Source organism: Chrysochloris asiatica, unplaced genomic scaffold (assembly GCF_000296735.1).
Source record: "Chrysochloris asiatica unplaced genomic scaffold, ChrAsi1.0 scaffold00289, whole genome shotgun sequence".
NCBI classification, from domain to species: Eukaryota; Metazoa; Chordata; class Mammalia; order Afrosoricida; family Chrysochloridae; genus Chrysochloris; species Chrysochloris asiatica.
The window spans coordinates 340,011-347,266 of NW_006408807.1; the positions used below are offsets into that span (position 1 = coordinate 340,011).

The following is a 7,256-nucleotide window of genomic DNA, read 5'->3' on the forward strand; positions in this document are numbered from 1 at the left end:
GGTTTCTGAGGCTGTAATCCTTACAGGGGCTAGTCAAGCAATTTCTCCCATGGAGCAACTGGTGAATTCAAACTGCCAACATGTCACTTACCCAGTTTTGTTTATGGAGCCATGGTGATTCAGTAAAGCACTTAGCTGCTAACTAAAATGGTTGGTGGTTTGAGTGTATAGGCGAAAGATGTGGCAATCTGCTTCCATTAAGATTTACAAACTTGGCAACCTTATGAGGTGGTTCTACTCTTTTCTGTAGGACTGCTACAGATTAGTAGTGGATGGCAGTGGTCTGATGATTAAGCGCTTGGCTGCTAACAAATGTGGTGGTTCAAACCCACCCAATGGTTCTGTGGAAGAAGACCTGTAAAGATTACAGCCATGAAACCCATATATGGGGCAGTTGTACTCTATCATGTCAGGTCACTATGAGTAGGAACTGACTCTGGTTTCAGGCCAAAGGTTATCAGTTCTGTGGTTCACCCAGACTCAATGGCTCCATTAAGGATGGATCCCATACAATTTAAGATTCTATCCCGAATTTCCTCCCATTTCGTTAAGGATTCATCTCTTCAGTAAAGGTAATTTCTAGTCTTATGGCAAAGGAGGAAGCTAGTGGTTCATGGAGGTAATTAGCCACAAATTGCAGTGCTTTGAATTCATGACTCGTTCCTCTATACAAATTCATTTCACTTTTAATTTCAGAACTGTGTCAATTTGTACTTTAGATCATCAGCATTAGTTTCTCAATTTGACTTGTTCTTTTAGCAGTTTTACACGATCAGATAATTACTTCTGTAAGTTGTAGTTTAGAATGTCACTGGCACTCGGAATGAATTTACATCTGTAATGCCAACAAGGTGACATCCCTATTTGGAAACAGTAGTAACAGTCATTCAAATACTAACTGGAGATTCAAGAAAGCTGGGGTGATTTCCCTGCGTGTCAAACAATCTTCTAGAACTTGAGCTAGTGAGCTTCATTATCCTAGTCAGCAAACAAGATTCAAGAACTGACTTGGAACTACATGTTTGAAATCAAAACAGTTTTTCTTGTGCAAGAACAGACTAGCAGTAGTCATTTTTATCTGAAATGGAGAAATGTTTCTACCAGTTATTTTAAATTAGAACCGAGTCTAACAAAAGGAAGCTGGAAAATTTTTAAAACAGAAAATGTCCCCACTACTGTAGTAACAGAATGTCAGACTTTTTGTGGTAAAGAAGCCATAGTTAGGAAACACCACAGGAACAAAGGGTGCCTAAAGAACCTAAACTCCAGAGAGCATTTACAGAACTTAGCAAGTATTTGTTCTAATTCCTGTGTTAGCAAAGATGTTTTTGTACTACTAGATATTACTACCAGTGTTTACTACATACCCTTCAGCTCTGTGTCAGTCAGTTCCTGAAGTTCGGTAACACTGCTGAGTTAAAACACTTTTCTGCATTGGATGTCCTACCAGATGGTGTCAGATGATACAGCCACTCCCTCCAGGAATCTGTCTAGCCTGAGGACTTCTGATAGCTAACCTGCTTCCGTTTCTGTGAAATGCCATTCATTATTGCTCTCAAATAGATCCCAAAACTACAGGCATCATTTATTAACCAACCTCAAACATGTGGTAGGGGGATCAGAATCACTAGCAAAAGCTTACTGATCAACTTAAGTGGTATCGCCTCTAAATAATAATACCATGTATTTCTCTCATGTTGATAATTTTAGACTGTAGGCATGACACTTGAGTTTGTTTGGAAAAACTGGAAAATGTACTTTCAACCTAACTTAAAGCAATCTGCTCTTTAATAACATTCAAACTCCCGTCTTTGACAAGGAAGTTGTTAAAAAGCTGTAGGAAGGAAAAGTAGAAAAGATAGTGTCCTGGTGACATACATGCCACTCAGTCCTACATACAACTAAGTCCCGAGAAAACAAACAAAAAATAATAGATGATAATCCTGAACTCTGAAAGGTAAACATAAAGGATAAAGAGCTAGATTAAACAGCAATCAGAAAAAGAAACAAAAACAGCAATTGAAAAGCAAGACAAAACTGGGGTCTGACACAGTGCCCTCTGAGATACAGAAGTAAATCCACCCACCACTAATCTTCACGAAAGGGCTGAAGTCCCTTTAATGTGGAAGACACAGTCTCTCTAACATGCTGCTAGCAAAACTGGATATACATTTGCAGAAAAATGAAACAAGATACACACATACCTCATACGGCATACAAACACAAACTCAAGATGGACCAAACACCTAATGTAAAACCTAAAACTATAAAGACCAAAGAAAACATAAAGGCAAACTTCTTGCTTTTGTTAACAGGGTTTTGGTTTAATAGGGTTTTCAAGGAGCAGCAGGTGAGTTTGAACAGCCGATTCTCTAGTTAGAAATCCAGTGCTTACCTTACATGAGGACTCCTGGTATATTTAGGGCAAAATATAAGGGCCTTATCTTACAGCATTAATCAAATATAACCAAAAGTGTACAAACAGAAAAACTAGAGACTGGAACTTCTATAAACTGAAACTCTATGGCACAGTTTCCTCTGTCGCTGGTTAAGTGGATGGCTGCTAACCAAAAGGTCAGCGGTTCAAATCCATCAGCCTTTTCATGGAAGAAAGATGTGGCAGCCTGCTTACAGAAGGATTTATGGAAACCCTATACAGCAATTCTATTCTGTCCTACAGGTTTGCTATGAATCGAAATAGATGAAAATAGTTTCTTAAAAACTTTATTTGCTGGGTCTCAACAATCAATCTCAGACTAATTCCCGTGGACCTCTAACTCTTTAAGGATCTATAGGACTTTGTTAAAAGTTTAAAAGGCCCTGCCTCAGGCATTCTGTAGTCAAACAATTCAGTCCAACTAAGCCCAGTTGTTAAGTGCCGTCAAGTCTGTTCTGACCCATAGTGACCCTGAGTAGGGTTTCCGAGGAGCAGCTGGTGAGCTTGAACCACCGACTCTGCAGTTCTAACGGCTTTGCAGTCTGGCGCACTAACCCACAGCACCACACCAGGACTCCAACTAAGACCAGTTGTTCTTAGGTGCCATCGAGTCGGTACTGAATCATAGCAACCTTATGCACAGCAGAATGAAACACTGCCGGATCCTGGGCCAACCTCACTACTGTTGCCATGATTGAGTCCATCAATGCTGCCCCTTGACCAATCCATTTCGTTAGGGGTCTTCCTCTTATTCTCTGATCCTCCACCTTAACAAATACGATATCCTTCTCCAGCAACTGGTCCCTCCTGACAATACATCCAAAGTATGAGAGACGAAGTTTGGCCATCTTGGCCTCGAAGGAGCATTCTGGCTGCACTTCTTCCAAAACGGATTCATGGATTCTTTTGGCAGCCCATGGCACTTTCAATATTCTCCTCCAACACCCTAACTCAAAGGCATCAATTCTTCTACGGTGTTCCTTATTCACTGTCCAGCTTTCGCATGGGTTATTGAAAATACCATGGCTTGGGTCAGGCGCACCTTAGTCCTCAAGATGACATCTTTGCTCTTCAATACTTTAAAAAGGTCTTGTGCATCAGATTTGCTTAACGCAATACGTCGTTTGATTTCTTGACTGCTGCTTCCATAAGTATTGACAGTTGATCCAAGAAGAATGAAGTCCTTGACAACTTCAATCTTTTCTCCTCTCCATTGATAAGAATGTTGTTCATTGGTCCAGTGGTGAGGATTTTTGTAATCTTTACATTGAGATGTAATCCATACCGAAGGCTGTACTCTTTGATCTTCATCAGTAAATGTTTTAAGTCTTCTTTACTTTCAGCAAGCAAGGCTGTATCATCTGCATATCACAGGTTGTTAGTGAGTCTTCCTCCAATCTTGATGCCACGTTTTTCTTCATATAATTCAGCTTCTCGGATTATTTGCTCAACAGGTTGAACAAGTATGGGAAAAGAATGCAACCTTGTCATACACATTTCTTAATTTTAAGCCATTCAGTGTTCACTAAGCCCAGTTGTTGTTAAGTGCTGTGGAGTCGGTTCCAACCCATAGTGATGCTAAGCAGGGTTTTCGAGGCTGTAAATCTTTACGGGAGCAGAAAGCCTCATCTTTCTCCCGCAGAGCAGCTGGTCATTTCGAACTGCTGACCTTGTGGTTCGCAGCTCAATTCGTAACCACTATGCTACCAGAGCTCCTTAAGCCCAGCAGTTATCAGCAAATACACTTGTTTTGAACACAGTGACCAATTAAGGTCAAGTATCAATCTCTATAAAGCAAAACAAACATGAGTCTTAGATTATAATTTTACCTGTTACCTTCTGGGTCCTTAGACAACTCATCTTACAGAAACAGAACAAATATTACCTTTTCTAAAGATGAAGAAAATGAGGCCTAGTGAAACATTATTATTTGCATTAGTTGTGGGCTATAGAGTTCAACCAAAAATTACGAATTTTGAGAGGGCAGAAAGACAAATATAGTTTTAGACTCCAGAATCAAGGATCTATGTAAGACGTTGTTGTTGTTGTTGTTATGTGCCGTGGAGTCGGTTCCGACTCACAGTGCCCCTGTACAGGGTTTCCGAGGCTGTAAATCTTTACGGGAACAGAAAACCTCATCCTTCTCCCGCGGAACAGCTGGTAGTTTCGAACTGCTGACCTTGCTGTTTACAGCCCGATTCGTAGTTTTAGCAGAGTCAACAAATCAAAGGAGCCATAGTTGTACAAGGGTTAAATGCTTAGCTGTTAACCAAAGGTTGGCGGTTCACATCTACCAGATGCTCTATGGGAGAAAGACCAGGGAAAAGCAAGGTAAAACAACATTTTTCATAAACGGGCTTAAAAACAAGTGGTGATAGAAGACACTGTATTTTTACACAAGTAACCTGTGCGTTATACATTTTTTATAAACCACTCACACATTAATTTTCTGTGCATGCTATAAATGCTTGTGTGTGTTAGTTATGTGGATATCTTAGATGTGAAAAATATAGTAATCTTGGCAAAGACAAGCAAATACTTTGAAAGGCATTCTGACATTCGTTATTAATATTTTAAACAGATCTTTTGTTCAAGTAATCAGACTTTCAGCAATTTATCCTATGGCTTAAGAAAGCATACATGCAAACCTGTGTACATTTTTAAGAACTGTCCAAAAAAACAAAAGGTGGTAATGAGCAAAAAGGAACAAAGACAGACAGATAACGGAACATGTATGCATGGTAGATGTTAGAAAGAAAGCATGAAAGGCAATGCAAACACCAGTAGAATCTGGAATAAGAAAGGTGGTAAGAGACTACACAACAGAGAATATAAAGCCTCAAGAGTGCACTGTAAACACTGTGGCTTAACTGGACTTCAATCAATTCTTATTTTCTAAATAGCATCATTTTCAAAGGTAAGAGTTAAACTTGCACAGTTCTTATGAATATAGAGTCTAACCCAGGAGATGTTAATTCAGGGTTTATAAACCCTTAAAACTTCCAAAAGAATCTCAAAGGGGTTTGGGACACCCTCTAAAAGTTTAATAATCCCTGGCTAAAAACAATCCTAAAAGGACACAGTACTGTGAGTAAAAAATAACAAGCTATTTTAATGACTTTAGTGTTTCCTAAAACTGGAAATGGAAGAGGAGTGGCAAGGAAAGCCCAGGACAGCTAGTTGCTATCTGTGGTTGTCAAAAATCCCATGTGCTGCTTTCACAATATAACAAAACAAAACAAAACAAAAAACAAAGAAAACAGCTTCCAATGGAAATTTCCTGAATTCATTTATGAAGCAAGCATAACTCTGAAACCCAAACCAGGGTAAGACATCACTAAAAAATACACTAATATAATTCATAGATGCTAAAAGTCTCAGCAAAATCGTAGATCCTAGCCAAAATAATTCAAACAACATATACTATAAAAATAACACATCATGACCAAGTGGGAGTCATACCAGATGCAGGGATGGTTCAACACTAGAAAAAGCAGCCAACGTAATCAAGCTAGCATATAAATAAAACTCAGCAACAACAACAACAACAAAAGACGAGCTTATCAATGGATGCAGAAAAGATATTTAATAAAATCCAACACTCATTTCTGATAAGACCACGCAACAAAATAGGGAAACTAGGAAAATTCCTCAACATAGTCAAGGAGAGATATACAAAATAAAAAATTACCATCACTGAAGCCATGCCCATTGTAAACAGGAACCAGACAAGGATGCCCTTTTATCATCACTCCTATTCAGTACCGTATTAGAAGTTTTAGCTAGAGCTATAAAAACAAGAAAAGGAAACTAAAGGTACCCAAATTAGCAACGAAGTAAAACCCTCTATTTACAGCTGATAGGACCGTATACATAGAAAATTCCAAAGACTCAGCAAGGAAATTATTGGAAGTCATTGACAGATTCTGTAAAGTCGCAGGGAACAAGATCAACATAAAATAAACATCAGTTGGATTTCTTGAGACTGAGAAAGAGAGATCTGCATAATAAATCATGAGAATACCATTTATAATGTTGCTGTTGTGAAGTGTCATTGAGTCAATTCAGACACACAGTAACCCTGTGTAGGGTTTCCTAGGAGCAACTGGTGGGATGAACTGCCAACCTTGTCGTTCTGCCCTCAAAGATGAAATACTTGGGAGTAAATTTAACCAGAGAAACTAAAGACCTATACAAAGAAAACTATAAAATCCTACCTACAAGAAACCAAGAGACTTACAAAATAGAATAGACCATGCTCATGGAAACAACACTGTGAAAGTGTCAACAGTATACAAAGCAACCTACTGATATAATGTAATCCCAACCCACATTCCAACATCATTCTTTCAAGAGATGGAAAAACTAGTAACTCACTTTATATGGAAAGGGAAGAGAATCCAGTTAAGGAGAGCATTACTAAGGAACAAAAACAAAGTAGGAGGAACTGTACTGAGTGCTGGTGACGTGGAGCTATCCGACTGGTCACGATGGCAGAGGCAGAAGAAACCCTGAAGTGGTTGCAGAGCCAGAAGGGCATGCAGGGGTCATTGTGGTGAACATGGAAGGCATTCCAATCAAGTCACCATGGACAATGCCATTACCACAGGGATACGCCAACCTCATGCACAACTACATCTGTAAGGCACACAGCACCGTGTGACAAACTGATCCCCAGAATGACCTCACCTTCCTTCGAATTTGCTCAAAGAAAAATGAAATTATGTTTGCACCAGATAAAGGTGATTTCCTGACTGTGATTCAGAATCCAACTGAATAAGCCACTCTCTTGGCTTGTCTCCCTGTGTTATTGCTTAAT

The 7,256-nt window shown here is 39.3% G+C and overlaps 1 protein-coding gene across 1 annotated transcript in view; it reads right to left on the minus strand.

Annotated features, from left to right (window-relative positions):
* LINC00843 (long intergenic non-protein coding RNA 843) overlaps positions 1-7,256 on the minus strand; it is a 35,077-nt gene that overhangs the window by 413 nt on the left and 27,408 nt on the right. The gene's annotated exons all lie outside the window — the stretch shown is intronic.